Raw genomic sequence first — 5,793 nt, forward strand, 5'->3', positions numbered from 1 at the left:
TTTCTGCATCTTTTCGGGTCAGGATAGGCCTAATTTTCGCAATATTACGCAGATGAAAAAATGCAGTCTGTGAGGTTTGTTTTAAATGAGAATTAAAAGACAAATCTTGATCAAATGTTACTCCGAGGTTTCTTATGGTAGTGCTAGAGGCCAGAGCAATGCCATCTAGAGAAACTGTGTCCTCAGATAAAGAGTCTCTGCGTTGTTTGGAGCCAAGAACAATAACTTCAGTGTTGTCTGAATTTAACATCCGATAAGTATGATATAGCCTACTGAATGTATACACATGCTGCTTTTGCTTTTTAATGATTATAACAGTGAAAAAAGGCCAACCCTCCTGTACAGGAACCGGTGAAGGGAAGCAGGGAAACTTTGCCGATATTCAACCAGCTGTGTGTCAACGCATTGTGCGCAGATGAACGTTGTTTGACTTCTTCCGCAGCCCCCCGACAGTCCAGCTGCCAGTCTGGGTGCTGGAAGCGGCACGGGGGTGAAGCTAAACACTGTTCATCTGCACGCACTGTGATGCCACACAGCTGGTTCAATATCAGCAAAGTTTCCCTTTATATTCATTGTCTTCTGTGGTGATCAGCAGTGATGTGGTGGGTCACTTTTACTCTGTGATCTGTAGGCTTTAGCTTCTTTCTTTCCTTTCTTTTTATTAGGATCCCCATTAGCACCAGCAACAGCATTGGCTATTCTTCCTGGGGTCCAACATACATACACATAAACATTCTCACTTACACATAACAAACACATATCAAACATACATTTACACAAAACAAAACAAAACAAAGCAACGACAGCTCCCTTAGTAATAAATAAACCACATAGGAAAATGTAATGGTCATCATTTAACGGACATCACAGATTTACAAAATCCCTTAACTCATTTTCCACATTCAGATTTCATTCTGTACATCAGTACTATCTTAAATAATGTAATGTTAATAGATTAGATTGGAGACTACTGGAGAGACAGTTGACAGCCCGGAAAGACGGCAGCCGGGGCAGGAAGGGGTAGCATCCCAACTTGCATCTTCCTTGAGGAAGAACCCAAAAGAAGCTACAGATCAACCTACTGAGACATACCCCCAGGGGAACCCGAGAGGGGGGGAGGATGAGTTCCCCAACAGGACGGATCCAACGGTGACGACTTCAGCAAACGGCTTAACGACGACGATAACCTTAAGATGCAGTTGCGGGAAGGTCTGCAAAAACGAGCGCCGCCTTAAAATCCATCAGGGCCGAATGAAATGCTTGGTGCAGGGGAGTGCATCACAGCGCACAGGACCCAGTCCTGGTGAGACGACGGAGGAGCCTGGCCAGGAGACACCCCACAGAGCCCAGAACCTCCAAGTGTTAAGCTCCCCAGCTCCCAGCAAAGTAGCTCAGCCGCAGCGTATCAAGTGGCCTCCCGCAAGCCAGCACAGAGTGTGGCATCAATTCGATGAGGATGCAGCCAGAATCATCGAATCAACAGCAAAAGGGGATGTCGACAGACGGCTCCAGACCATGACCACCATTATTGTCACTTTCGGGGCAGAGAGGTTCGGTGTGGAAGAGGGAAAGACCATCAGACCCAACTTCACTATGAACCGAAGGGCAGAGAAAATCCACCAACTGCGGAAAGAGCTTCAATCTCTCGCAAGACAGTTCAAGGCAGCAACTGAGGAGGAGAAACCACCACTGGCTGAGCTCTGAAATATCATCAGGAAGAAACTGATGTCCCTGCGCAGAGCTGTATGGCATAGGAGGCGGAGGTCAGAGAGAGCCAGGAAGCGAACTGCATTCATAGCTGATCCTTTCGGATTCACCAAACAGCAGGAACTAGGACCCCTCAGAGCCCTATTGGACATACCATCTCCCACTGCTGGCTTCAACACCCGTGAGCCCACCTGAAAGGAAGTCCAGGAGGTAGTTGCTGCTGCCAGAGCCAAATCAGCCCCAGGACCAAGCGGAGTACCCTACAAGGTGTACAAGCGCTGCCCAGAGCTCCTAAGAACCCTCTGGAAGATCCTGCGTGTGATTTGGCGCAGAGGAGCTGTAGCAGACCAGTGGAGGCAGGCGGAGGGAGTCTGGATACCCAAGGAAGAGAATTCCACCAAGCTGGAGCAGTTCAGAACCATCTCACTTCTCAGCGTCGAGGGGAAGCTCTTCTTCAGCATCCTATCCAGAAGGTTAACAGACTTCCTCCTCAAGAACGCCTATATCGACACATCGGTCCAGAAAGGAGGTATCCCGGGTGTACCAGGATGTCTAGAACACACACCGGAGTAGTGACCCAGCTGATCAGGGAGGCACGGGAGGGGAAAGGAGACCTTGTTGTGCTTTGGCTTGACCTCGCCAATGCATACGGCTCCATACCCCACAAGCTGGTTGAGACTACCCTGGACCAACACCATGTACCCAGGAAGATCAAGGACCTAATCCTGAATTACTACGGGAACTTCAGGCTCAGGGTCACATCTGGGAGTGTAACATCAGATTGGCATCGGCTCGAAAAGGGGATAATAACTGGGTGTACCATCTCAGTCAGCCTCTTCGCCCTTGCCATGAACATGGTAGTCAAGGCAGCAGAAACGGAATGCAGAGGCCCTCTGTCCAAGTCTGGCATTCGGCAGCCCCCCATCAGAGCCTTCATGGATGACCTCACTGTCACCACAACATTGGTGCCTGGTGGGAGGTGGATACTCCAGGGCCTGGAAAAGCTTATTTCTTGGGCAAGAATGAGCTTCAAACCAGCTAAATCCAGGGCCATGGTGCTGAAGAAGGGAAAGGTGACAGACAAGTTTCGCGTCCTGTTGGATGGCACGGCAATCCCATCTATCATCGAGAAACTGGTCAAGAGCCTGGGAAAGGTCTTCGACTGTAGTCTCAGGGATACAGCAGCAATCCAAATTACCATCAAGGAGCTTGAAACGTGGCTGTCGGCGGTAGACAAGTCTGGCTTACCCGGGAGATTTAAGATGTGGATGTACCAGCATGGCGTCCTACCCCGAGTACTCTGGTCTTTGTTGGTGTACAAGGTGGCCCTGTCAACAGTAGAAACCCTGGAGAAGAAGATCAGTAGCTACCTCCGCAGGTGGCTGGGCTTGCCTCGCAGCCTCTGCAGCACAGCACTGTATGGGAAGACCAACAAACTCCAGCTCCCAATCAGCAGCCTTGACGAGGAGTTCAGAGTCTCTCGGACGAGAGAGGCTATGGTCTATCAGGATTCTAAGGACTCAAGAGTTGCATCAGCGGGCATCATGGTGCGTACAGGCAGGAAGTGGAAAGCCCAGGAAGGCCTGGAGGTAGCCGAGTCCCGGCTGAGACACAGAGCTTTGGTGGGCACAGTGGCAACGGGGTGTGCAGGGTTCGGTGCTTTTCCTCAGCCCCACTATGAGAAGGTACACGGGCAGGGCAAACACCAGCTAGTCCTGAAAGAGGTGCGGGCAGGAGTCGAGGAGGAGCGGACCAGCAGGATGGTGGGCATGCAGAAGCAGGGAGCATGGACGAGGTGGGAGGGGGCGCTGGACAGGAAGGTGACCTGGGCCGAGCTCTGGCAGGCAGAACCCCAGCGCATCAAGTTCATCATCACAGCTGCGTATGACGTCCTACCTAGCCCAGCTAATCTCCATCTCTGGGGCATGGCCGACTCTCCAGCTTGTGCTCTGTGCTCCGGGAGAGGTTCACTTGAACACATCCTCAGCAGCTGCCCGAAAGCACTGGGGGAGGGTCGCACGACCAAGTGCTGAAGGCAGCTGCTGAAGCCATCTCCAAAGCCGTAGCCCACAACAACACCAACAAGCACCAGCAAGGCAAGAGGAACATCATCTTTGTCAGGGCTGGAGAGCAGCCTCAGTCACAACCCAAACCAGCAGCCGGCCTACTCACCTCAGCGTCTGACTGGGAGCTGAGAGTAGACTTGGGCAAGCAACTCAAGTTCCCGGACCACGTCACAACAACATCCCTGAGGCCAGACATCGTGCTTTACTCTGTCTCTGCAAGGCAAGTTCTAATGGTAGAACTGACAGTTCCATGGGAGGACCGCATCGAGGAGGCGAACGAGCAGAAGCGGTCTAAGTACCAGGAGCTGGTGGAGAAATGCCAAGGAAGAGGCTGGAAGGCACGCTGTGAGCCCATAGAAGTGGGGTGCTGAAGCTTTGCTGGCCGCTCACTGTGCAAAGTTTTCACACTGCTTGGCATCACAGGGGCTGCGAAGAGGAAAGCCATAAAGAACACCATGGAGGCTGCAGAGAGAGCCTCCAGATGGCGTTGGATCAGGAGGAGCGATCAGTGGAACTATGCTGCTGGGACACAAGCCAGGGCCTGATCAACCCTGGCTGGGTCACCTGAGTGAGGGCGTCTGATGTTGAAAGACCCGAAACGCCCAATGATCTCAGGCACATCATTGAGGATGTGTCCCAGAGCCTCCTAGGATGTATCTTTCATTCAGTACACTAAAAAAAGAAAATCAGTCTGAAATGACCTTATCCTTGTATTTTGACCACATTTGACACACATTAATTCCAAAAAGGGTATACACTGACTACAATTCCATTCAAACTAAAATTATCCCAATTTAACAATATGAAATATGTTAAATCATAATTCATTAAATACTAAGAGATAATGTTTTAACTGCATTTTGAACCGATCTTTATTACTTTCATGAGAAATATGAACTGGCAGAGAATTCCAGCCAACCATAGCGCTATACAGAACTGTTCTCTGTATTATACCTCTACTCACTTTCGGCAATATGAACCTCCTTTCTGATGCACTTCTTGTTAGATAACTATGTTGAGCAAAATGGGAGAGTAATCTTTCATACAATAATTTCAGTGCTCTTGTAACAAGTATATTTCTTAGAAAATTTAATAAAGCATAGGTAGACCTTTGTCTTATAGATAACCAGCCCAGACTATCATGCATGCTGGTCACATTGGTTCTGTAAGAACACGACAGAGCACAATGTGCAGCTTTATTTTGAGCTACTTGTAATTTTTTCAAGTTCTTAACTGAAATACTTGACCAAACTACAAAACAATAATCGAGTTGCGACAAAACCAAAGCATTCAAAACCTGCCTCCTGACATCTGGAGACAAAAATTTAGAAATTCTTTTTACGACTGACACGCCTCTTCCCATTTTGCTAACAACAGTATCAATTTGTTTGGACCACGACAAATTATGATCCAAGATTACACCCAGCACTTTTGTCTTATATACATGTTCAACCGAAATATTGTTTACATTTAATGTCAATGTCAATTCTGGTTTGAACTGATACTTTGAGCAAAATAATATAGACTATAAACTAGTTTTTTCCACATTAAGAATTAATTTATTGCTCATTATCCATTCAGCCACTAACTTTAATTCCTCTTGTAAAATGTTGTTCAGTTCACCTATTAAAGGAGAAGTAGCATCAATTGTTGTTGAGTCGTCTGCATAAATAGCAATATTGGACTTCTTTAAAACAAAAGGGAGATCATTAATAAATACAGAGAATAATAATGGTCCTAAACAACTACCTTGAGGAACTCCACATGTCTCATCTTTGATGCACTGCCATTAAAGTAAACAGTTTGTTTCCTATTCGTTAAGTAACTATCCATCCATTTTAACGCAGTAACTGTAAATCCATAATGTTTCAACTTATCTAATAACAAAGAATGATCAATAACATCAAAAGCTGAACTTAAATCAAGTAACACTGCACCCACTAAATGTCTATTATCTAGCTCCCTCTGCCAATCATGGACCATTTGTGTCAGAGCTGTACATGTGGAATGACCAGATTTA

At 47.5% G+C, this 5,793-nt stretch overlaps 1 pseudogene; it reads left to right on the forward strand.

Annotated features, from left to right (window-relative positions):
• Window positions 1–1,206: 1,206 nt before the first annotated feature.
• Window positions 1,207–4,355, forward strand: LOC126398842 (uncharacterized; annotated as a pseudogene).
• Window positions 4,356–5,793: the final 1,438 nt, after the last annotated feature.

Source organism: Epinephelus moara, chromosome 12, assembly GCF_006386435.1.
Source record: "Epinephelus moara isolate mb chromosome 12, YSFRI_EMoa_1.0, whole genome shotgun sequence".
NCBI lineage: Eukaryota > Metazoa > Chordata > Actinopteri > Perciformes > Serranidae > Epinephelus > Epinephelus moara.